This window comes from Hemicordylus capensis, chromosome 1, assembly GCF_027244095.1.
Source record: "Hemicordylus capensis ecotype Gifberg chromosome 1, rHemCap1.1.pri, whole genome shotgun sequence".
Lineage (NCBI taxonomy): Eukaryota > Metazoa > Chordata > Lepidosauria > Squamata > Cordylidae > Hemicordylus > Hemicordylus capensis.
The window spans coordinates 140,116,238-140,143,619 of record NC_069657.1 but is presented as its reverse complement, the minus strand read 5'-3'; positions in this window follow the sequence as shown (position 1 = coordinate 140,143,619).

The window sequence follows — 27,382 nt, the reverse complement described above, 5'->3', positions numbered from 1 at the left end:
CCCTGTGGCGGCCGGGTTCTTTGGATCTGTTCACACAATGGTGGTTCTGCCTCTGACTGGATATGATGGGAGTTGCAGTCCAACAACATCTGAGGATCCAAGTTTGGGAACTCCTGGTCCAGGGTATGACATTGCACTGGTGCACAGATCAGTGCAATATATATATATTATATATTATATTGTTATTGTTTATTTACGATCTTAGATCAAACATCAATATACACAGAATATACACAGTAAAAAGAGAAAACAATAATGGAAACAAAGTCTAAAATGTTATCAAATATATAAAATCAGGAATCTTTGACAGTAACCGATTGCTGTGCTCTAGCTTCTCTTAGTTTGGTCAATCTATAACAAAATTGAGCAACCACCAGGGATATTGTTGGGTCCCGGTCTTCTAATAAGCATATAAGAATTGTCTCCACTGAGTGGCTTTGGAGATCTTTCAGATACTGAGATAAAAATAAATCTCTTTCATCAGTATAAAGTGGACAATGTAACAGTGAATGCGTCAATGTTTCGGGAGCATCTCCGCAAAGGCATAGTCTCTCCTCATAGGGTTTTCTCTCAAATTTCCCTACTAGCATCGCCGAGGGTAAAGCATTCAAGCGAGCTCTTGTAAACGCCCAGCGCAGCTTTGGTGAATAGATTGTATAGAAATAAGAGGCTGTGACCCAGTCTTTCTTGGTGCTTAGGAATTGTAGCGGCCTATTTACAGAGGCCCTTTCCTCCTTGAAATTTATGTCTCTAAGCCTTTGTTTAACTAGGGATCTTGCCGTTGACTCGCCCTGTTCTAACAATTGTGCTGGGCAGAAGCCCATCTTCCGGAGTCTTTCCTCAACCGTCATACACCAATGGGATTGTGGGGTAGCGGCAAGGAGATGAGGTATAAGTCCTGCCGGGTAAAGATAAGTCTTGATCCAATACAGGATAATAAGCAGCCAGGCTCTGGTCTCCAATTTCCATAGCCCGGTCTCCAGCCGTATTAAGGAGTTCAGGACGCATTTTGGTACCCCCAATAGTGATCTCAGAAAGCCCGATTGTATTTTTTCTAAAGCTTGTAAGTCTTTTGGCGGTCTAACCTGAATCCCATATAGCAGCTGAGGTATCACTTTAGCCTGAAAGGCTTTATTAGCTGCCAGAATATAGCCACCACCTTGTGCCCAGAAAAATTTCCTGATTGCCATGGAAGATCGAGTGGCATTCAATTTAGCGGCACTGGTGTGCATAGATGTACCGCCATTAAACTGAAACACCACCCCCAGGTATCTGTAAGACTTCACCTGCTCTACTCTGGCACCACCTATGGACCATCTAAAAACCCGTTGCTTCTTTGCAAATCTCACGATTATATATTATATTATATTATATTATATTATATTATATTATATTATATTATATTATATATTATATATATATGATATATAATTATATTATATATATAATATAACATAATAATATTATATTATTAATAATCATAACAACAACAACAACAGCAGCAACTAGCTTTGGTATTAATTATCTTACCTGTTAGCCAGGTATCAGTCAGGGTATTTACCAACAGCCCATTTCTAACACCTGCTGCATTAACAAATAAGAGTGCAGCACACTGGTGCACACTGATCTGTGCACCAGTGCAATGTCATACCCTGGACGAGGAGTTCCCAATCTTGGATCCTCAGATGTTGGTGGACTTCAACTCCCATCATATCCAGTCAGAGGCAGAACCAACATTGTGTGGACAGGTCCAAAGAACCCGGCCGCCACTCCCTATGGAGCCACCCCATCCAACCTAGCCACACCCCCTATGTCTGACATCCGACGCAGGGGGCATGGCCATATTCGGATACAGGACCACACAGCCAAGTTCGCAAGGCACTTCTGGCTGAGAGCACCCTTCCCTGCCTCGAAAAGCAGAGAGATGCATTCCCAGCTGGATTGGGAAACCACCGCTGGCTGAAGCTTCTCACAAACGGGGGCCGCAAGCTTCTCAAAGACCGTAAGAGAACTAGATTCCTCTTGGTACACAACACAAAATAACAAATCTGTCTGACGCAAGATGTTATTCTGCTAACACCAGCTCTTGTCATTTTGTGCTGTTGCTTTGACACATTTCTTGAGGATTTAGAATACAAAACATTTATTTAAAGATGCTTCTCAAATATTTGTCTATCTCTAATATTGGTTGGGGCTTTCACTCGTGTTCTGTTGCTTGTACACTATTTTAAAATAATTTTTCTTGTTGCTTCACTGTGGTTTTATTTGAAATTGTCCATCTATTTAACATATTTGTTTCCTCCCCCCTCTCTCAGGACCTTGAGCAGGATACATGAAATTGTGCTCTATGCTTTTGCAAATGTTTTGAACATCATTTTGAGTATTTTAACAGAAATTCAGTATAGACAGGAAGGCCTTCGTCCTAATCCTGGATGTTCAGTGCTGGCTATGGATAGGTAATGGTGAAAGAAAGATATCCTGTACATACTCAAAGGCATTGTCTTCATTATTACAACTTCACCTTTATTATGACTGAGCCTAACGCTGAAACAGATTCCACAACTGGACTCCGGAGCGAAATAGGTCCTGATAAGATTGTACAGCAGTACAACCAGGGTGGTGTCATGGCCACCATTCCAGGACTCTCCCCCAATTGGGGGATGAACAGAATAGTTCAGATGATGAGACAAGGTGGGAAGACCATACAACAGGCCTGCTCAACTTCGGCCCCCCAGCTGTTTTTGGACAACAACTCCGATAGTCCCCAGCCACAGTAGCCAACAGCCAGGGATCATGGGAGTTGTAGGCCAACATCTGCAGGAGGGCCGAAGTTGAGCCGGCCTGCCATACAAGCTAGATCCTGGGTAACCCTATGCTGCTGGGGTCCCCCATGCCAGGGAAACAAAAGGATCCAGAGCCAACATTCACATTATGACCTGAGGAAATGCCCATGCCTTCTCCTCTAGCTTAGAGGAGTCCCTCAAGGATCTCCCTGTTCAAGAAGAGATTCCCCAGTGCCAATTGAGCCAGCACTTGCAAGACTCCTTTAAACTACAGAGCCTTCTCCAGGGGGCTAATCCAGCAGCTATTTAAATAAGCAGTGAGCTCCAAGCATTTTCTGGAGCAACATCTCTCTTTGTGCCCAGTTCTCTTGTTCTCTTGCTTAGAGCTCTCCAAGGTCCTGAACCACTTAACTGCTATGCTTCCCTAGGATTTGTCTGAGGTCTCTGTACCTCCTGGAATCTCTACTATCTGGATCCCTGCCTCAGTCCAGACCATAGCCCAGCCATTGACTCTGCCTGGAATAAGATAGATCTTGTACAAATGACAGGGTACAGAAGATTCTAATGGCACTACCTGGAATTCTGGTGCAGTTGAAGTTTCAAAAGTGGATTGAACAACGGCACACTCAGCCAACATCTGGACCCCTGGTGAAGGTCCTTAGCTGTGGTGCTTAAAAGAACATAAATGAGTTCCACCAAATACACAGATATACCCATATAAAACCCCTCACCACAATGTAATCACCTTAAAAAGCATGATAGGAAAGTATGCATAGGCCTCCAAAAACTATAAAACCTATAGATAATAGAAATATTTCAAACCTCTGAACAACATAAAATGGTTGCTGTACAATCAAAAACTAAGTCCAAAAAAATCCTACTTAGTATATGTTCAAAATAGACTTTGCTACTGGAGTCTTCAAAGCAAATGTAGAGAAAGTGCTGCAACTTACAATCCAGTCACTAATGAGATTTACTTCTAGGTTTCTAAATATCCAGTTTAAATAGATGGAAAATCCAATCAGTTGTAAATGAAGTGGAAATGAAAGCCATGTGTCTTGTAGAGCATCAAAATCAACCAAAACGTTTACATTGATGTTTTAGCTAAGGCTCTTTATTAAGAGTCTTTATTAAATGTTTTCTCTGTCAACTGATAGAGAATTATCCACAGATTTTATGGTGTTCAGAGGTTTGATATATTTCTATTATCTAGAGTTTTTATAGTTTTTGGAGGCCTATGCATTGCGTACTTTCAGACCATAGTTTTTTAGGTGATTATATTGTGGTGGGTTCTTTTTTGGTATATCGAGGAGGTCCTTAGCTGCGCATGCACTCAGCGGTGACATGATCTAGCTAAAAGATTTTTCTATTTCCAAAATTGCCTTCATATTACGGCATGTACCATGGCTGGCTCTTGTGGCTGCCTATGTTTTGTTTTAGGTGTCTCAATAGAGCCAGACTATGATAGCATTATGCTAATGGCAACCTCTTGCAGCCACTTGCAGAGGAAACCTTTTGGATATCAAGGGTATTTTTTTAACTTAGTTCGTACAGCCCACCCCAAAGCACCTACCTCATCTGCCATAAAACGACCAATGAGGAGAGCTAGGGAATTATTGTCACTAAAAAGTCTTAGTGCGTTTGCTATGCTGTGCCCTTCTCTTGGAATCATTTAGTGTCACTGGCCAGTGTCTCTGCCACCTGCTGATTTCTGCTAAGAAGAAAATATGATTTAATCTACCAGAAAAAGCTGATGCAGAAATCCTGTGCTTTCTAGATATGGAGAGGCATAAGGCCAATGGGGTGAGTAGGCTGGGACAGAGGGAAAGAAGGCAGGAGAAATGATCAAATTACTGGCAGATTTGATCCAAAGTAAACCTGGCAGTTAGAGTGCTTGAGAGAATGAGTCAGTGTCGCTGGTAATGCAGCTTGTTGACCGGGCGCACCCTGTTTCAAGGAGGCTTTGCTACAGCTCCAGTTTCCACTCAGTAATGTGAGATGCATGCTGTCAGTTTGAGCAGGAAAGCAGGCTGTGAGGGTTCATGTACCTCCTCCTCTCTGTGCATGGCAGCCTCAGACGTACCTGGAAGGCTCCTCCTAAAGTGACAGTCAGTGCAGCAGGCTAAAGAATGCTTGGGGAAACTGTCAAGAGAGTGAATTTGGCACTGATGTTGCCATTCAATGGAATTTCAACAGCCTCTAACACCATGTGGCAATGTAGATGCAACTCTTTGCACAGAAACGTTACACAGCAATCTCTTGTCCACTTACTTGTCTTTAAAAAGTGTGTTCCCTTGGATTCGGTGCACCTTACTTCTGAGTCAACATGCACTGGGTTGGCCTGTGTGCTTGGAATGTGTCACTTATGCCTGTTATCCTTTTTAAAAAAAAACTTTTGCTGGGTTGTGTTTTTTTTAAAAAAATAATGCAATAGACTTTTGAAAAAGAATCAATACATTCACTACCATTTACACAATGGAAGATATTAGATCTTAATGTGAGACAGAAAAATAGAAGGTGCATATTTAAAATACAAATGGAAATGGTGAACAGAAAGGAAAAGTGATTTACTAGCTTTTTGTAAGTGACTCTTTTTTGCTCCCCCACCCCTGCCAGCCCAGAGTTTGATTGAATAGATTCTTCTGTCTCGGGGACATTTCAAATTGAAATATAAGCACAGATGTTGGGGGAGGGAGGTGTTGACGGGGGGCACAGAATTGTTTCAGTGCAATGCTAATTTATTTCTCCATAGCAAAGAAATCATTTGGTGATGGGTCCACACTGTAATGTATAACATTATTTTATAATAACTATTACTGCTTAACCAACTTTAATAGGCTGGAGCAAAAGTATCACCAACTACCTGTGACCCTCCTCAGGAGTAGTTCATTGCAGGGGCGTATCTAGGGTAGGGCAGGCAGGGCACATGCCCTGGGTGCCACTTGAAGGGAGGCACAAATTCTCCAAAAAAAAAAAAAAAAAATTTAATGGCCACCAAAAACAAAATGGCCACTGCACATGCTCAAATGGCCTCTGTGAGGCTCTAGGCCATGCCAGGCCTCGCAGAGGCCATTTGAGCACGCGCGGTGGCCATTTTGTTTTCAGCAGCCATTTCTAAAAAAACCACAATTATTTTTAAAAATGGCCACAGCACATGCTCAAATGGTCTTTGCGAGGCCCTAGAGGCCAGCAGTGGGAGGGGTAACCATTGCAGATGCCCCCCTCCTACGGCCTATAGGTAGCGCCCCAAAGGGGCTACAGGTTAAAAAAATTAATTTAATATAATATAAGTCACTGTACACATATTCAGTTTGGCACTATGTACAGAGAATCAGGGCTTGTGAATACTGAGCTGAAGCTTATGAGCTAGGATGGTATTCATTTGCTCTTACTTTGCTTCTTGTGATAAGTGAGTTAAATGTGGTGTCTTAATAATATGGCTATTAATGGTGAGTTTGTCTTTGAATCAGTGTGAAATCCTTAGTATTAAGGCCCACTGGGAGTTTCTTGCTCTCTTTCTGTCATTTTAACTGTCATTCTGAAATACTAGAATATATTCCAAGCAGTGACAGTTTACTCTGCATAGCCTTTAATTATTTTCAGAATATCTGGGAAAAGCCAAATTCTCCATTTATTTTTAAAACTTATGTAATCGTGATGCTACAATGCATAGTAGAGAATTAGACAGGCACTTCTGTTTAGTTTTCCAAGTACACCTCCACATAGTATTTGGGTATTTCATGAGCTCCAGCATACTGAAATTTGTAGTTTTCCAGCATTTTTTTGGTCTGGCTATGTCCACTGCTAAATAGTTTTTGAAATTTTAAAAGATTAACGAGCTTGACATATTTTTCAGCTGATATTATAGTAAAGTTATCTGAAAGATGGGTGTCAGATGTTTGGACAGGGGGTGCAATTTCAGTGCTTGCCCTAGGCGCTATTTTCCCTAGATACGCCTCTGGTTCATTATAATATCTTCTCACTGATGTGAATGCAGATAAGTTGCAATAATTTTTGGATAACTAGAATTTAACACCTCCCAGCATAAAGAGCACAAAAGTACATGGGTTATTCACCCTCCAGCATGCCCAAGCTCTTCTAATGTGTGAATAAGGCCCAAGTTGATCAAATCAGAGCATAAACAGAAGAACCAAATGCATGTCTCTATTGCAAGTTCGTTTGGTTTTAGTTTGTGTGTGGGTACTTATTGCTTACATCATGTGTTTGTACAGAGATGGCCAAGTGGTGGTCCCTGAAGCCATTTTATTTGGCCCCTGGTGTGTTTGCAACATGTTAATCAAAGTCTAATATGTCGGAGATGCTACTCCTGGTGGCAGTGACTTTTAGCACCAGCAACCTTATTGACCACTAGGGACGCTGGGGTAGAGACAGCCAGTAAGGGCATTCCCCCTCTGACCATGCATTCTCTACTCTGATTCCCCTTTGTAAGACTGATAGGCTCAGGTTTCATTCTCTTCCCTGAGAGAAAGACTTCCTTCTTCTCCCTCCTCTCTTCCAGTATGTAGCTAGCATGGATTTCCTAAACAAACTACTTTATTTAGAACTTTGACTCAGTGTTTCCAGACAATATTTATTCGCAGTGTTCTCCTTACCTGTGCACTTCTGCTGCAGATGGGGTAGATAAAGACATCTCCCCTCCAAGCTCTCTAACATGATAGACATTTGTCCACAGCTGCACTCAGAAGGAGAATAAAAATATTTTTACACCATAGGAAATAGAAATATTCCACACTTCTGCATGATGGGGAGGGGCTGTAGCTCAGTGCTGGAGTCCATGCATGCTCTGCATGCAGAAGGTCTAAAGTCCAGTCCCTGGCATCTTTAAGTCAGGGTGGGAATACCCATCTGAAACCCTAGAACTCCAGTGCCTTTCAGTGTAAACTGTACTGAGCTGGATGGACCGGTGGTCTGATTCTGTGTAAGACACCTTCATATGTAATCTCTTGCACAGCTTCAGTTCATTTTCAAGAAGGGTTATGTAGGAAGCTTCCTTGGTGGGCTTTATATGTGCCATCCTTAATGGTACCCAACATCTACCACCTGAATTCAGCCACTGCCTCACCTTGCTTCAGAGTAAGACTGCCTCTGACAATTAGGATGCAAGAGGTTCCACCCATGGTGCCAATTACAACCTCCCATTTCCAATTCAAGGGATCCTTACATATAGTTTTGTTGCATGCTAGGTCCTAATGAGGGAACTGACACCGTTTCCAACATAATATGGCGTGTCTATAAATTTCCAAATGTTTTCAGTGCAGACAACCTGGGTTAAATGTATGCTTTTATGTTGTTCACTGGCCTGAGTGTCCTGTTAAGAGAGAAGGGCTGTTTATAAGGCTTTTAATAAAAAATAGTGTATGTGCCTCAAGTGGCTTTTTATTGTGGCAAAAATTGTGTTTCAGTGGAGGGGGGGGACTGTTGTTTATGCTTCCTGTTAACTTCCTGTTAACTTTACCCACTGACCTATGGGTAACTGACCCATACATGAGAAGTTCTGCTCTTCTAACTGATTGTCCCCCTTTTGTTTTGTTTTTAAACCTTTATTGGGGCAGAAAGGAAGATTTACACTTTTCTTTGCCCAAGCAGATAATCATGAAGTATTTGCATAACTCAGGGGTTCCCAACTAGTGGTACTCTAGCTGTTGTTAAACTACAACTCCAATCATCCCCAGCTCCACATCAGCTCTGCTCCTAGTCACAGTGGTGACATTGGGGGCTGCAGGGGCATCTAAAGGGGAATATTTGCATGGGTAAGAAATGTTTCCCGAGGGCAAACAATTCCACTCAAAGTCCCACTTCCACCATGTGCTGCAGTGTGTGCCGGAACCTTAATCTCCTATTATAATAATGGGGACTTCCCAGCTAATAACTGGAGAAATATGCAACACATTTTATTTCAAAACAAAAGCATGTACCTCTCTATTGATCTGATTTTTGAACACATTAAAAAAAAGAACAAAAACACCCCAAATGGAAGATGTGTTGTTCTTGCCTTTAAAAGGTGGGCATGTACAATCTGTTTCTCTGGGGTCAATATTCAAACTGTTATATTTTGGACATTTTTCAATGAATCTACATGATATTTGGAGAGGTGGTTGAACTTCCCATTGAATTTCAGGCTGATTAGATTAATGGTCTGGATTTTTATGGCCAATAGAATATTTGGAGCTTATCATGGTAGAATGCTGCTTTTACTCCTCTATACAGGTGCTTCTGCTCTTGTCTTAATCAAGTATTTCAACCCATTTAAGGTATAATGCTGATCTTTAGTGTATGTGACATTCGGTTACTATCAGCTTGTGCCAGCTCTGAAAGGGACAATCCATTGGATGCCCATCTGTTGCACTATAGGTGAAGGATGAAGGCATATTGCTCCGTTTATTTTTTACATCATGTACCTGATCTTTGAAAGCTTGTTTACAGAAATTTCTTAAAGCTGCTTTTGATAATGATCCAGGAAAGAGGCTTGCAAGCATGAGACACTGTGTGTTTGGTAAACAGGAATGACCTTTGTGATTCATAAAGAGCCAGGTCAGGCCAGCATCCATAAAGCCCAACAGGGGGAAGGAGAGACCAGTTTCTGGTACTGTGGTTTCCGAGGAAGATAATAGACACAGCAGCCTGATTGGAAAAGTGCCATGATCTTTGGGAGAGCATGCTCCTCTATACATCTCTACTGTGTCTTCTCTCAAAAGAGTTTCAAATAAGGGGCCTTGTTCTGTAGCTGAACTGTGCAGCTCCTTGTGACAGCCTCTTGTGTTCGAAAGGCATCCGGGATTCCTTGGCAACGGAGTGGCCCCTTGCCAGGCACCCATTGTTAGTCTCTTGGTAGGTTTCAATGAGCTTCATTGTGAAAAATCTCACATTCATTATGTTGGATGTGGAGCTGTGCTTCCATTACTGCTGCAGGGAAGGACCCAAGACTGGTTGAATGCAGTCAACAGAAATGTATGCCTCTATCAGAAATGATGCATAAGCTGCATGAAAAAGGGCATATGATATGCTATGTTGGAGCAGTCCAAAGAGCTGTCTAGCACAGCACTCTACCAGTGGCCAGCTCAGTTCAGCTCCCCATTGAAAGCTCATAAGCAAGGACATGGAGATACTGACTATCACCTGTTGCTGCACTTTCCTGGGCTGTCTTATCTCAGGATCCTTCTTAGAACATGGTTGTTCCAGTGGCTGCTACTTTCCAGTCCTCTGCTAGGAAGGCTGATTACACATGTTATTCACGTTACAGATTCCAACCTGTAGTGACCAGCCACCCGTCCCCTAAGGAGTTAACTAGAAGTAAACCCTGTCCTGACTGACAGGCTGGTGAACTCCAGAGTGCAGCCAATCAACACACCAAGTAGGTGGGACCTAGAAGGCCATTGGGAGGAAGAGAAGAGTTCCTTAGTTGGTTGGGGATACGGAATCCCCAGGTTGGCTGGGGATACGGAACAGAACATGTGGCCATGGAGTATGGCTGCAGAAGGAGGATGACTACAGCTCTTCAAAGACAGAACTGCAGGGTCTTCTCTACCAGGGTTTGGTGAGTTCAAGAAAGCTTCAGAAAGTTTAGTCTAGGGGAAAGTTTATTTAGTCAGACTTTGTGTTAGAAGTTATATTCCGTGTGTGTGCGTTTGTTTTTGCATATTCCTGCTACTGGTCTATTGTTGTTTACTTGTAACATAACTGAACTAAGAAACACTAGCCTTCACCCATCCAGCCAGGGCACTGCAAAAGATTTTGTAAGCTTTTAAGGGTGCTTTTGTATTTTCCTATATACTTGTTTCTTGCAACTGGGTAATCGTGATGTTTAAAGTGTGCCACCCTAAAATTATCTGGGGTGCTTTTTGAAGTATTCTTGGGACCTACTGATTGTTTTTATCTGTAACTAAAGGCTGAGAAAGCCTCAGACAGAAGCAGTCTGTGGCATTTCAATAAAACCTGTTTTTCTTTTTGTTGTTTGCATTTTACAAGCCTCTCTGAGTGGGGTTTTTAACTCAGGGGAAAGTGGGGGCTGGAAGTGGGTCTAATTCTGGGGCACACATGCCTCAGAAGTCTAGTAATCTACCAGTTTTCTCATTTTGGGTAGGCTTGCACATGGAAGATTTTTGTATACTTTTCCAATAGCAAAAGAAGAAGAGTTTTCCTGGGACTTCCACCCAAGCCCGGGTGTGTGTGGGGGGGTGGGGGGTGTCAAGCTCCGTTGATGAACAGGTGGTGGTGGTGGTGGCGGAAGCAGCCTTTAGAACCTACCAGAAAAACAGGAAAGTTTAAGGAGAAGCCCTGCTTGGAAAGTATAGAGGGGATGATTCAGCATTTTTCTTCCCCTCTTGTGGGCTTGCTCTGAGGCAAAGACTTTAAACTGCTACACTACACAACCACTAAAGCTGGGGCTGCTAACTGAGACTAAACTGCTAACTAGGACTAATATAGGAAGCAAATGGGAGCCAATTTCCAAGCTACCAGTGGAAGGATCTCTTTTAGAAAGGGTCAGAAAGTGCTGACACTGTTCCTGTGGTTGGGAGGATTTTAATGGATGGGTCCCTTTCAAACCTTCAAGGCTCATGAATTGGCCAGTGGCCTATAGGTATGATATTTCAAGTGGCAAGGATTTCCACACCCGAGAACACATTTATTCCAGATGGTAGACCAATAATACTATTAGTATACTACCAGGGATAAATATCTCTTTTAGTATAACATGTCTTCCAGAGAAATTATTTCAGCTGGTGAAAAAAGAATTATTTAAAATAATATGGACAAAAATCAGTGATATGATTCCTTTTATCAATCGAATTATGGAACTTAATGTGGAATACTTGCATGTGATTCAATCAATTTTTCTAGCAGAAGGATTGTTAAAGTTAGCAAATGCCTGGCTGTTTCCACAGTCCCCTGCGGAAACTGGAAAGACTACAGAGAGGAGGAGAGCATTAGGGATGTGCATGAACTGTTTGTGCTGGAACAGTTAAACAATCCTTCAGCTAGAAAAATTGATGCTAAGTAAGATGATCTTTAAGATGCAGGTAAGGAGCTCCTTACCTGCTCGCACCTGCCCCTCCACTTTCCTCCCACTGGTGCTCATTTTAGAAACAGCTGTGTGGGGCTGCAGCACTGCTTCCTGCAGGCCCACATGGCATCAGCAAGCACATGGCTGGAGTGCACAGGCACCGGCCATTTGCATGCCCAGTGTCAGGGTCTGGCCAACTGCCAGGGAAGATCACAGGACAAAATGGAGCTGCTGCAACTGGATATGGCTCAGAAAGTTCGTCTTGACCAGACTTGGCTGCACGCTGTCGACACGGTGGTTGACAAATGTTGCTTTTCAGCAGTGAGTGGAAAGCTGGTGACGTGATTTATAGTGCAAGCCGAGAGCTCCCAGCTGGCAGGAATTCAAGGCTTATCAGCCCTCTGCAAGAGGCGTTTGCTCCTCCTAATAGTCTCTAATTGAGTCCTGCACCTCGAAAGATGCCGCTGTTCTGGAGTCAGTGGGGGTTGATTGCAGAGCTCCTCTTCGGATTGGTCCTTCACCATTTCTGCTGTCTCAGGTTGTTGTGCCTGCTCTGAATCATTAGCTGGATCTACCACAGCCGTTTCATGAACACTGACAGCCAGGCTCTGCCCCTCAGACATTTCTGCATCGGCTGGAAAGTTGACAGCTTCCCTTTCCTCCTTGCTGTCTGAGATCGAGGGCATGACAGCCAGCAACACAATGCTGTCCACTTAAATGGCCAGCATACGTGTGCCCTGGGCATGTGCATGCCAACACCACATGCGGCTGCAGGAAGCAGCACTGCAGCCCCATGCAGCTGTTTCTAAAATGAGCATTGGCATTTGAGCCGGTTCAGTGCTTGAAAAAGGAAGTGCCGAACAGGCCCGTGCTCATCCCTAGGGAGCAACCCAGCTGGGAAGATCAGTTACAGTTCTTAACCACCTGTTATCCTTCACATGCATATGCTGGTTATTTCTTATAATGTAAAGCCCTTACCATTTCCCTTGGCTTCAGGGACTAGCACTGAGAAGCTAGCTGCTGACTCAGGACTCTTTATGGTGATCTCTTCTTAACAGAGTTGTTGAGTTTTTGCCTTGGGGGATCTGGAGAAAGGCATAGAATAGCACGTCAAGATTCCTTCCCTTCTAAGCATGTAGCAGAGCAAAGCAAACTGTGCTTGCTATGGGGCAGCAACTCTTGGGAAGTGGCAAGAATGTGTATCGTATATACACCGTGTGTATCACAGAGTACATACAGAGGCTTTTTGCACACGTAGCAAAGATCAGGCCAATTTAAAAATAAACCAGATATTAAATCCCAAAAAATTTAGGAAGCTGACAAAGCTTGGGCGAAAAGATGGGTTTTCAGGTGTTTTTTGAAAAATGCCAGAGATGGGGAGGATCGTATCTCAACAGGGAGCGCATTCCACAATCTCGGGGCAGCGACCAAGAAGGCCCGTCTCTGTGTAGCCATCAGACGAGTTGGCAGTAACTGGAGACGGACCTCCTCAGATGACCTCAACGGGCGGTGGGGCTCGTAGTGAAGAAGATGCTCTCTTAGATACCCAGGGCTTAAGCCATTTAGGGCTTTATAAGTTATAACTAGCACTTTGTATCTTGTCTAGAAACCTATTGACAGCCAGTGTAGCTCCATCAGTAAAGGAGAAGGTTAAGGAGGAAGTTAAAATGAGGTTAAGGGAGAGTGTGCTCTCTTAGCCCCATTCTGTTGATTGTCCCGGCATCACCCCATAATGAGTAAGCCTATTCTTGCTCATGAGAAGAACCATCTGTGAGGACTAATTTCAAATGCACAAGGTGGTATTCTAGTTGTACAAGGTGGTACCCTCGGCGTATGCTGCAACATTAGCCCATTAGCCCATGGACTGCTCTCTCACGAGAGTGGCAGACTAAAGGGAGTGAGGGAGGATGCTCTATGTAGGAAAGCTGCATGGATGAGCACAAGGGTAAGTGCTGTCCTGGTCTCGGTGACTGCCGCCAAGCCGCTGTCAAGCCCCATGCCAGTGCCAACCCACATGCCCATATATGGGTGTGCACCACTGCCCACAGCACGAAAGAGCGAGCTCATCATCCTGGGGCAGCTGAGAACTGGGGCTTTCCTCTCCCAGGAATCCATGCACTGGGACATCTGCACATGGTGCCACATCAGACCCAGCCCGGGAGCTTTGAATGGGTGTAAAGGTCTGTGCCTGAGCCCAGTACTCACACCGTCCATGCAAGCGGGTAACAAGGCCCTGGCAAAGGGCCCCTGTCAGGGCTGGGATAGCCAGCATGCATGGGGCATCCCTTTTCCGGCTGTGGAGCAAATATTTCAGGGGGGAATTGCTCCTGTCTGGCTTTGAGGGGCTGCCACAAGCAGGGATTTGAGTGCAGCAAAGTTCTTTTTTCACTCATAGGCTGGGAAAGGGTGACCCAGCCCCTTCCCCTTTTGGGGGGTCCGTGCTGTCAAGGCTTACTCATTATCAGGGCCGGTCACCAGGATCAGTCTTGGGTCAACTGAGATCCTTTTTCAAGGATCCAACCACCCAACCTAGGGCTCACTGGCCAGGCATGAGAGGGAAAGGCCATGGGGACACCCCTGGACCATTCATGAGAAGGACAATTCCTGGGGTTGAGAGTGGAAGGAGAGAATTACCCAGGCAAATCATAACTGATTCAAGAGCACAATACATCCCCGTTCCCCAACAACACCTCCATGATGAGAGTGTCAGGCCATGGGAGCTCTGAATAGAGCCAGGTTGCCGAGTGCAGGGAGAGCTACCCTGGAGACTGCTCTCCTTTCTTGGGGACCACAGACAGGCTCCTGCAAAGCTGTGCCCCCCCCACCAGCACATGTGTACATGTGCACCCCTACCCAGTACCCCAAAATGGCTGCCCCACTGTCCCGGGGTGGTCAGAGAATGGGGGCTCCCCTCTCCCATGATTCCGTGTGCACACAGATCTGCATATGGTACACAGGTGGGACCCAGGATCATGACTGGGTTTAAAGGTCTGTCCCAGTGCCTCCCCCTCCGCCACCATCCGGACAATGACACACGGAGCATCTAGATGTGCTCTGGGTGCATGCAGAAATCTTCTCAGGGAAGGAAGGGGGTGGGGGATCTGTTATCTTCTTTACAAAGAAAGCAAGCCAGTGGTCCCTCTAATTTCTTTCCATCTCTGTGCGGAATGAGTTTTGTTCTGGGCAACAGTATCAAGGCACTGTGTGCGCACCTGCATTCATAGTGGGGGCCTTCCTAATTCAACCTGAGCAGGATCTAAAATTAACTGAGTGGACATCAGAAAACTTGTGAGCGTATGCATGTGCGCACACCTTAGAGGGAACAGTGGGCCCAGCCACTTCCCCAGAGTGGGTGGGGGGTTCCAACCCTGGCTTACTCATGAGCAGGACCAGCGGGATAAGAATTGCTTCAGCTATTGGAGCAATACTACCTCTGTAATGAGAGTGGCTACCCAAGCCCAAGCGGACTATGCCCGCTCACGAGAGTGTCAGGCCATGGGTGCTCCAAGTAGAGCTGAATTGCTGTGTGTTGGGAAGTGATGGGCAGGGGTCTAGCAGAGACTGCTTTCCTGACCCTAGGTATGGCAGCTGAGGTGCCTCCGAAACAAGGCCCCCACCTGGCCATCTTCACTTGTGCAGAGGTGTGCCCTTGCCTGTGGTCCTGCAGCCAACCTAGATGCCCCGAGGTCAGGGGAACAGAGGAAAGTGCCCCTTCCTGAGATCCCCTGCACCCGCTTATCAGCATGTGGTGCGCAGACGGAGCAGACCCAGGATTTTAACATTTGTGTTAATGTGCTGTCCTGTTGGCCCACTCCACAGCTGTACACGCTGCCAGGCTATGGCACATAGGGTGCCAGGATGTCCTCTCAGGTGTGTGCAAGGCTTAAGAGAGATTTGGAGAGAGGCAGGTGGTGACGGTTCTTTTCTGTTTTTTTAAACAAAGAGAGTTGGGGGCCCTACTAAAGAGGTGCCCCCTTGAATTCCCTGGTGGATAAGAGGGTGGCTCAATTTGTGAACTCACAGTCCATGGGTGGGGATAGGGCCTTGGTGGGCGCAGCCATATCCCCAGTGGACTTGTCCTCTCATGAGAGTGATAGCCCACTGGCTGTAAGCTGCTTGCAACAGGTTTCTGATGGGTCTGGCTGGACTGCTCTGCCGGGGTCTCCCCTCGTGACAACTTCCCTAGACATGGTGGAACAGACTCCCCAGCATCCTCTGCCCTCCCCCATCTGCATATCTCATGCTAGCAAATGTGGGGTTCCCCTCCCCTCCTGCACTGAAAGAAGGATTCCATCCCCCTCAGACCCCAATCCCCTCGGGAATTCAAGTTTGCGTGGTGCTCTCAGTGTGGGCATCTGCTTGGGGGGTGGTGACAGTGCCATGGCTGGCAGAAGCAGTGCTGGCATTGCAGGGCATTTAAAGGGCTTCCTATGCCCTTCCCCTGCCAAGGGCAGGAGAGGCACTCCGAAAATGCACAATTGTGCTTAGCATGTCAATTCCAGATCGGAGCCAATCGCACTCACCCGGGGGATGCGGTGATGCTTTGCTCACAGACTGGCTGTGGAGGTGGCTGGGATCAGGCTGGGAGGCTGAGCAGCAGGGTGGGGCTCCCCTCCCCTAAAACTCCGGTTCGGCTGGCCGCAGTTTGTTGAATGTCTGTGGTGCGAATTGGTGTTAGGAATTGTAACCTGGGCCACAATTAACTGCAGTACATCTGAATTCAGCCTCTGCCTCTCCGAACTCTCCTTTTGGGCTTTTGACTGCTAGGAAGGCTGCATGGACATGCTGGCATGATTCTTCAGCAGAGGAGCCTCATCCAAGTCAGAGGCATCTGAGCCAGGCAGGAGCTGGCACAGCACTGCGAAAGGCAGAAACCCAGCAGATCAGATGGCTTTAAATGTCATGGCTTGCTGTAAAATGTACTCCCTGGAGGAGACAACATGTCCTAGAGCTATCTCACACACACAGACCCTCTGAATTCCACAGCCGTCCTTTCACACAGCCACATGGTTGTTCCCCTGAGTCATGATATTAACCCAGCCACCCTCCGTTCAGAGCACAGGATTACCCCGCCACTCTCTAGCCTGCACTCTGATGATTATGCCTGGGAGAGGATGTGCAGGGTACTGCTGAAATGCCACACCTCCGTCCGCTAGCAGTGGGAACAAGCTTCCGGCTGGGATGGTGCTGTGGGTAAAGCCGAGGAGACGGTGATGGAGGCAGCCATGGGGGGAAATAAGGGCAAGAGGGAGAAGTCAAGCGATGGAGGGGCATCATGAGATGAGGGACAGAGCCAAAGCGTGTTTTCTCTGAATGCACCTCTCAGTGTGGAAAGCACAGGCGTAAGGCCTTTTGCTCAGCAGCTTCATCCCCCTCCCCTTCCCTCACAACAGGATTTGGAGTTTTAAGGCCAAAGAGTCAGCAAGCTGTTTGTTCTAACCATCTGCCTCATTTCCCTTAGCAACCATTTGTCCTCCCTTCTCCTTGGTGAGGTGTCTGAAGCAAAGTCTGCCTGTCAAACCCTCTGTCACGTTTGTCACTTTTTCTCCTGTGTGCTCTCTCTCTCTCTCATTTGTCATTGCCATACATGGACCTTACTTTCTCCATCTGCCCTTTGTATATGATGAACATGCTGATGTTATGGAGGTACAATGCTGAGAGAAAGTGTGTCTATTTGAATCCCGAAGGAGGGATATTTCAGATATATGTACTGGTATAATCTTGACATACACTGATTACTAAACCTAACTGCTGGAGAACTATGCACCTCCTGTTATTTTTGTAACTCTTACATCTCCATCTGTACCTAAGTTCCTTGTGTGATGCATCAACCTGCTCCACCCTGCCTCTTGGATTTCATGCAGTGAAGTACTTATTTTTAATTGTGTTTGCACAGCTTCTAATACAAATATTGCTCTGACTTGGGAAGCATCTAAGAACTGCTACAATATATATACTGAGAAGTATATTATTCTACAATTGTAGAAAGGTTTCATGTACTGTTATGCTGCTATGTGACCACTGCTCTTGTTAAGTAGATTGCTAATAAGAATGGCCAGTGCTTGGTTTTAATTGGGAGGTTATTGCTAGGAGAGAGTGAGAAATCTCTGTGTGTGCTTGAATGAACCAGCATGGTGTAGTGGTTAGAGTGCTGGACTAGGACCAGGGAGATGTGAGTTCAACTCCCCATTCAGCCATGATACTAGCTGGGTGACTTTGGAACATAACCTGAATCCTTCCGGTGGGGTGTCTGTCACCCTTGAAGTTCAGTGGGTGCTGAGGGACCTCTTCCGAAAGTCCAGGCAGAAATGTGGGGTGCAGAGGCAAGCATGCCACACATGAGCCAGGAAGCCAGAAAAAGTCTAAAGGGGGTCTGATCTCAAAGGACCAGTTCCCTGATGAAACCAAGCATGGTGCACAGGTTGGACCTGGTACAGGTTCAGACTGGAGGCTGGAAGGAATCAGAACAGGCACAAATTAATGGTATACTTGTTTGCTTGTTTTGAGGCCAGTTTGGAATAGGGAGTAACAAAAAATGTGAAGGATGGTCTTTTGTTCCTGAAGCACTTGCCTAATACTGTAGTTGTAAGCTGCCCTGAGTGCAGGATGAGGCAGCATATCAATATTTTAAGTGGTAACTTTCATTTACTGAAATGTAGTTTGTCTTACACTCCATTCAACATCTCAGAAAGGCACCTTAATCAGCATTTTGTTAATATGAAAACTTATTTTAACGTTAATTGATGCATCAGTTAAAACCAGATGATTAGTTGCCTAAAACTCTCCAATCAGTGAGAGCCCTAAAAATGAAAAACAGTAGCTATGAACATTAGGCTGCAGTTCTATACATACTTAGTGGGGAGTAAGCCGGTCCCATTGAGATCAATGGGGCCAAGTAAACATGCATAGGATCAGGTCTCACAGATGAATGTTATTATTGCTCCAGGATTCACATATTTAACACGGCTAGGTGATCAGTTTTACAGAGGAATTTATTGTATGTGTTTCCATGGCTTTCAGAGTCTAAAAAGATTAAAGGCTTTTCATATATGTTAAAAGAGCCCCAGGCCTAGATGAGAAAATAATTATTTTTAAAAAGGGGAACACCTACTACAGATTAAATAAATAAATTACAGATTAAATAAAACACTGCCAGATTGAAAACACCTGCCTTAGGTCACACAGGGCCACTGTGTTACCAAAACAGCTTGTTGTGAGGCTGCAAATGGCACCCCTCTATGTGATTTGGAGTTGCAAGCTTGCAACCTCCATCTTGAGTTCACGGGATCGTGAACTCTGCACATGCCCATATTTGGCAAACTATGCAATATTGGTCCCTTGGCACAAGCAAACATGGGGCAACACGACCCAAGGTCAGAATAAGAAACAACTGTAGGGAGTCCCTCTCATGGCCTCTCTTGCAAAAAGGAGGAAGCTAGCAAGCAGACCCGGATCAAAGAAACCTTCACAGGAGAAATCGCTAACTCCCTTCCCAATGGGATTAGCATCACTAATTCCCCCTACAGCTCCCCAGATAAGCATGGCACACCCCAAGCCACAACTTTATCACAACTTTAATGAACTGGCAAGGACCTAGAGATAGGGTTGTTAACAGGAAAAGAAGAAATGTCCCAGGAAGAGACGTCCTGGTCTCAGATAAAACTTTTGGGTCCACCCATCCAGTACTCTACATACACCAGCCATCCTATCTTTTGTTTCTTATAGATCAGACCAACTTGATTGGTTCATGCAAACATGAACTTCTTTGTTACATGTGAGTTTCAGCCCCTGCAGTCAGGGCACCTGATTTATGCATTGCCCCAGGGCATGAATTTGCCTATTTGTACTCCTGACCCAAGCACATGGTCAGAAGGAGGAAAAACAGAAGATGAAGGGGGGCGGGGGATGCCACCAAAGAGAACTCAGAGAAGGACCCTAGACCTATCCTGGAACCAAACACTATCCTGGTTCCCTAGCTTACTGGTGGCAACTCTGCACCACTTGCCCTTTCCTTTTCCTGCCTTTCTGCCTTGCCCCTATGAGAAAACCTACCTGTGCACACCAACCTGCAAGTGTATCCAATGCACAAATGGATCAGGACCAGTAATCCTATCCCTTTTAAATCTCCTTGCTCCCTTCTCTCTCCTCTTTAAGTCTACATCTGGGTCCTCTCTCAAGTAAAGCCTTAAGCTGATTTAACTGACAATTTGGACCTTAAGTTAGAACACCTCTATATGAGACTCTAGTTAATACTGTTAGTTAAGATTTTATTGCCTCCTCACCTTGCCTAACCAATCTTTTTATTTTCCTGTACTCCAGTTATCCCTAAATAAATCTGATTGTACCATATTCCTGTCTTCTCCTCATTTCCAGACCAAAACTTTGCACAAATTGATACTGTAAAGAACTGTTCCATATAGTCACACTGATTCCCCATGTTAGCCTAAAAGCCCGATTGGAGTGTTTAGCCAGTACCCCAGAACAGTTTCATTAACAACTGTGCACTCTGGATCTAGACCTAGGCTTAGTGTGCAGCTTTCATTATAAATAACCTTTTAAAGATAGTTTCCATGCTTGCTTTTTGGGGCATTAATCCTTGATATGATTTTCCCCCACACATGGCTTTTGCACTATGCACATTGTAGCCAGGCTGAAGAGGGGTCCAGATTATACACACACAGTGCAACAGAAGATGTGCAAACATTACATCAAATAAGTGTTGACACTCTGCCATTCACACACAGGGCTACCATTATCATATATACTTATTAAATTATGGGGTTCTTTTCAGTCCCCATGATCCTCAGTCACAATGGTCAAAGAAAACAATCAACACAGCTAAGAACAAAGACTGCAAGAAAACATGAAGAAGTGCACTTAGCTCTGTGCTGGACTGGGGCCATACCAGAGGTGTATCTAGGGAAAATAGCGCCTAGGGCAAGCACTGAAATTGCGCCCCCTGTCCAAACATCTGACACCCATCTTTCAGATAACTTGACCATAATATCAGCTGAAAAATACAAGTCAAACTCGTTAATCTTTTAATCTTTCAAAAACTATTCAGCAGTGGACGTAGCCAGACAAAAATAATGCTGGAAAACTACAAATTTCAGTATGCTGAGGCTCATGAAATACCCAAATACTATGTGGAGGTGTACTTGGAAAACTAAACAGAAGTGCCTGTCTAATTCTCTACTATGCATTGTAGCATCACTATTACATAAGTTTTAAAATTAAATGGAGAAGTGGACTTTTCCCAGATACTCTGAAAATAATTAAAGGATATGCAGAGTAAACTGTGTCACTGCTTGGAATATATTCTAGTATTTCAGAAAGACAGTTAAAATGAGAGCAAGAGAGCAAGAAACTCCCAGTGGGCCTTAATACTAAGGATTTCACATTGATTCAAAGACAAACTCACCATTAAGAGCCATATTATTAAGACATCACATTTAACTCACTTATCACAAGAAGCAAAGTAAGAGCAAATGAATACAATCCTAGCTCATAAGTTTCAGCTCAGTATTCACAAGCCCTGGTTCTCTGTACATAGTGCCAGTCTGAATATGTGTACAGTGTCTTATATCATTTTTTAAAACAACTTTTTACCTGTAGTCCCCTTCAGGGGGCTTTCTAAAGGCTTTGGGGGCATGGGGGTTTTTTTTTGCAAAGGTTTACCCTCCCCCTGCTGGCCTCTAGGGCCTCGCAGGGACAATTTGAGCATGTGCGGTGGCTATTTTTAAAAATAATCTTTTTTTAAAAAAATGGCTGCTGAAAACAAAATGGCCACCATGCATGCTCAAATGGCGTCTGCAAGGCCTGACATGGCCTAGGGCCTCACAGAGGCCATTTGAGCATGCCTGGTGGACATTTTGCTTTTGGCAGCCATTTTTTAAAAAAAATTAATTATACAAAATGGCGCCCCCTTCAAGTGGCGCCTGGGGCATGTGCCCTGCCTGCCCTACCCTAGATATGCCCCTGGGCCATACAAAACCATAAAATTCAACACAAATGGTGCAAAAGCACAGGATGACAGGGATAAACATGCTGCAGGTAGTACAAAGCAGACCCCACAATAATCAGGCTGACCTCCAGTCAGAGGTGGTCTTACCCCTGGACTTCCAGGCCAAAGTCCAGGGCCTCCACAGACCCAGCCCCCCCCATCTTCTTTAATGTGTCTAGGGTGGTGTGGTCGCCCAGCCAAGCATGATGATGCTTAATTTGCAGGGGAGGGTGGCCTCCAAAGGCCTCTTGGTCCAGGCTCCAAAATTGCCTAGGTACACCTCTGCCTCCAGTAGCTGAGCCGTCTCTTCCATCCATGTTTATATATACTAAAGTGAATTTGAGGCACTGAGAGAAGCCAGTATCTATCATTCTCATTAAACCAGGCTAATTAGCTTGGGGTGTGGGGTGTGGGATCTTTGAATTAAAAAGTAGCAGATTCACTGACAATACCAAAGGGAAAACAATGTTTTAATTCATTCTTCAACCTCTGTGGTTTGCCCTCTATGTTTAGCCTGATTCAGAGTTTGAAGACTAGCAAAGGGATCAATTTGTATATAGTAGTATTAGCAATTGGCGTGCCTTGAATTGCCAAGTGGGAAACTGCTTAGGGGCCAAAGGCCTGGGAACTGCGCATAATGATGAATGCAGCAACAGGGCATGCAGAGATTTTACTGCTCTGCTCCAAGAGTCTAGCAGGGGAAATCTGAAAATGCCATTAGAACGATGAAGATCATCTCACTGTCCTCAGCATCATAATCTCAGCCACCGATTCAGGGGTATGCATTACGCCTGCAACCAGAATGTTGCCTTTTATACATGACACAATGTAAGGGATTGCAAGATATTGTTCTTAAAATAGGAAGGCACATTTTCTTTAACACGGTTGTTAAGCCTTGTGTTGCAGAAATATCATTAATACTAGCTGACCTGGCGCAGAGCATCTGCACCCCAATCCCTCGCTGTCTCTCCTCCCTCCCTTCAGCCCCAGTCCGTTCTCCCCTTCCCAGTCTGATTTCCCTTCCCTCCCCACCCACTGGCCTGGCCGGTGCCCAGAGCTTTTCTTCCCCACCCGCAGGCCTGGCCGGTGCTTTCCCTCCCCCAGGTTGTCTGGCCCAGTGGCGGTGTACCTGTAGCTGTCTGGCAGCTGCTTGTTAACTCTCACGAGAGTTGCCACACATGGGATTAAATATATACATATGTCACTATTAGCATTGTTATTGAATGGCAGAAGTGAGCATCTAAATGTATGTGGAATAACAAAACATGATCATACTAGTGGTAAAATATAATTTGATTGCAGGAAAAGAGAGGGGATTTGTAATACCAAATCTGTTGAATTATTATCATGCAATCAGGCTAATGTCTTTGCTAGACTGGATATGACAATAACTCCTTTCTGAGATTTAATGTGGACAAGAGAATCAGATATTGGAAGAAGAATCATTTTATACTGAGTGCCCTTTTGGGAAACATGAGATAAATATTGCAAAAATCTCCAAATGTATCACCTTTGGCTTCAGTTTTTAATGATGAGCTTTTTAATTCAGTAACATCTTGGGAATTTTGAAATATGAAGAGTGCTTAGGCTGGAGTATTATAATGATTTTTGTAGAGAAGATTATTCAATCAAATAGTCAATAGCATAAGGAAAAGGCAACCATTTTTCAATAATGACAACTCCGATTTTTCCCATTTACTGACCTCCCCCTGCGAAACAAAAGACAAAATAATATATTAAGACCCTCTAATAATTTTGAAAAGATCATTACAAATTGGAACAAAAATGTACTTTTGAAAATCTTTTGCATTATAGTCTTTTGCAAAATGGCATAAATCAAAAGCTTTCTGAAAAGTGGTGAAGGAAAACCTTTGGAAATGATGAATTTTCATTGATCTTTAGAAGTGCTGACTTCATAAACACGGTTTCCCTCATATGATTACAAGATCTGTTAATATATGATCTAGTTGCAGCATGATTAACTTTGGTCAGATACTGGAAGCTAAGAATTTAATCAACTAGAACTTAATGGCTCAGAAAGTTATAGAATTTACTTACCTTGATTATGCTCACAGCCTATCAAAGTTACCAATACCAAGCAATATAAGGGATACCTAGAGTATAATGATGTATTATACAGCAGCAGAATTATGTACTGGAATAACAACACTTGAATCTGATTTTATACATATTTGTTTGCATCTTATCTATAATATCAATTTTACACAATCCTTAATATTTTCAGTAAATAAATGTTACAGATTTTTATATATATCTATATCTATATCTATATCTATATCTATATCTCAGGGCAGTTTACATAAAAATAAAAACAATTAAAATCAATTAACAATTAAAATCAAAACTAAATCAATTAATTAAAACCATTTAAACATTAAAATCATTAACGTTAAAATAATTTAAAACCAACATTAAAAATTTAGAGCCATAAATCTAATTAAAAGCCTGGATGAATAAATGTGTCTTCAGTACCTTTTTATAAGTTCCCATAGATTGGAGGCTCTTATTTCAACAGGGAGCGCATTCAAACTCCAGGGGCAGCAACGGGGAAGGCCTGTTCCCAACTAGCCACCAAACGAGTTGGCAGCAACTGCAGACAAACCTCTTCAGATTATCTTAACTGGCGGTGGACTCATGGTGAAGAAGATGTTCTCTTAAATACCCAGGGCCTTAGCTGTTTAGGGCTTTATAGGTAATAACCAATACCTTGTATTTTGCCCGGAAACATATCAGCAGCCAGTGTAGTTCTTTCAACACAGGATGAAAGAACTCCTAGATGACCCAGAGACCAACCTGGCTGCCGCATTCTGGACCAACTGTACTTTCCATATTACGTACAAAGGCAGCCCCACATAGAGTGCATTGCAGTAATCCAGCCTAGAGGTTACTAGCATATGTAGTGTACCACCGTTTTGAGGTCATTCATCTCAAGAAATGGATGCAGCTGGTGTATCAGCCAAAGCTGATAAAAAGCACCTCTGGACACCGCCTCAGCCTGGGACACCAGGGAGAGGTTCAGATCTAGAAGCACCCCCAGACTGCATACCTGTTCCTGCTGGGAAAGCGTGACCCCATCCAGAACTGGCAGATAAAAATCGTCTCCCAAGTTCTGATCCCACACAATAAGTGTCTTATCTGGATTCAACCTCAGTTTGTTATCCCTCATCCAGCCCATTACTGCCTCCAGGCAGGCATTTAGGGAGGTTATGCCTTCTCCTGATGATGCTGACATGGAGAAATAGATTTGGGTATCATCAGCATACTTATAACACCCTGCACCAAATCTCCTGATGATCTCTTCCAGTGGTTTCATGTAGATGTTAAACGACATTGGAGACAATATGGAGCCCTGAGGGACACCATACTAAAGTTCAGATTTGGAAGAACAACAGTCTCCAAGGGACACCATCTGGAATCTGCCCATGAGGTAGGAGTGGAACCGCTGCAAAGCTGTGCCTCCCACCCCCAATCCCCTCAGATGTTCCAGAAGAATACTATGGTCAATAGTATTGAAACCCACTGAGAGATCCAAAAGGACCAACGTCACACTCTCTCTGTCAATTTCCAATTGGAGATCATCCATCAGGCCAACAAAGGCATTCTCCATCCCATAGCCCACCCAAAAGTCAGTTTGAAATGGGTCTAAATAATCATTTTCCTTCCAAGACTGTCTGGAGCTGGGAGGCCACCACCTTCTCAATCACTGCCCAGCCATAGAAGACATATGCCGTAGACAGGCCTATAGTTGCTTAACTCTAAGGGATCCAAGGCAGGCTTCTTCAGAAGTGGTCTAATAATTGTCTCCTTAAGATAAGGAAGCATCTTGCCCTCTCTCAGAGAAGCATTTATAATCTCTACCAGACCCTCTACAACTGCCTCCCTGCCGTATAGTATAAGCCATGTCAGGCAAGGATCAAGAGGACAGGTGGTAGGCCGCACCATTCCAAGCAACTTGTTCACATCCTCAGGAGTCACAAACTGGAATTGATCCAGAGTCATCACATGAGAGGAGCTGCTAGACACCTCAGCATCAGACTCTGTAACAATTGTGGAATTTAAATCTAAGTCAGCCCGAAGATGAGAGATTGTCCACAAAAAAACTCATTAAAAATGCCACAGTTAGTAATTATTGGTTCCACGTACCAATTCAAGGGGGAAGGAGCACACATTAGGCCCTTCACAACCCTGAACAACTCTGCTGGACACGAACTTGTGGACACGATACAGAATACAAATGTATTTCACCCTAGCAGAACTGCCAGAGGATAACATATTTTCTGCTCGTTCCCCAAAGAGGCACTATAATGATAGAAAACAAAAGATACAGTCCTTGATGTGATTTGATATGATTGCAGTTTGAGAAAATTTACTCTACGCATTAGAATGGAAATTGTGGCGCAGGGGCAATATTTGATCCTGCCAATGTGTACGATATTAAAGTACAAAAAGAAATTAAATTACAACCGGCAATATACTTTCATGAAAAAAATAAAATGAATACACAGACTATAGTTAGAAGCCACAGGGGGAATGATCCAGAATTACCAGCAACAAGTGGCAAATGTAATATTGTGCTTGGAACAAGTGACTTAAGTGTACATGTTGGATGCACTGACGAAGTGTGACAGATTTAGTCCCTGGTATACAGAGGCTAGAATTGTGCTGAATTTATCTTAGCTGAAACCAATCTTGCTTGCTGGGAGTGTGCTGGACACAAGGGGAGGTGCCTCCTTTGCATCACTACCATTCTGGAGCAGGTTCTTTCTGATCTGCAATTCGATTCCTAGGTGGTGATTTCAAATTGGAATGTCTCCAAGACTGACTTGCCCTAGCATTCTCCACTGTCAATCAGAATGCTGCCCTCTACAAAGGAGTTGCTCTTTGCTGTATGTTTTAAATCAGGAACATGGTGGTATTTGGAATGATTGTTTAAAATAAAATAATATGGATTAATGGTTTATACATGCATATACGCTTTGCTGAAAGTTTGGGAATTCCACTTTCCCAAATGCAAATGGAATTGCTTATGAACGCTGGAGGGGGAGACTTTAAGCCATTTTAAACATATGGAATAGTGAAATGGTATGGGTTTGAGGACAATGCTGGCTGACAACACAGTCAACAACTTCATTCTTTCAACTTCATTTTCATTTTCTGAGTGGGAAAAAAAAATTGCCAAATCTGATTTTACCCTGGCTTACCAGAAGGTGGCACTGAAGAGTAAACGTTCCTTGAAGTGTTTTTATTTGGCACCAGTGTGGGAGGTAGAACACACAGGTGAAGCTGTTAACTGGCTTTGCTTGCTAGTAAGAGAGTATAAGCATTCAAGATTCATAATGCTCTTCTCATAAAATTCATAATGCTTTACAAGATTTTGGGCAAACTTGATGCAACATTAGTCAACCAACTAGTCATAATGCACAACAAAAGAAGATGCAACATCAATACTTCAGTCCAGGCCCTCATTTCACCTTAGCTGTTGCTTGACAGAGGCAGACAGAAATATCGGGTTGTTGACTGAGTCAAGCAAGCAATATCCGTCTCCCTGCCTCT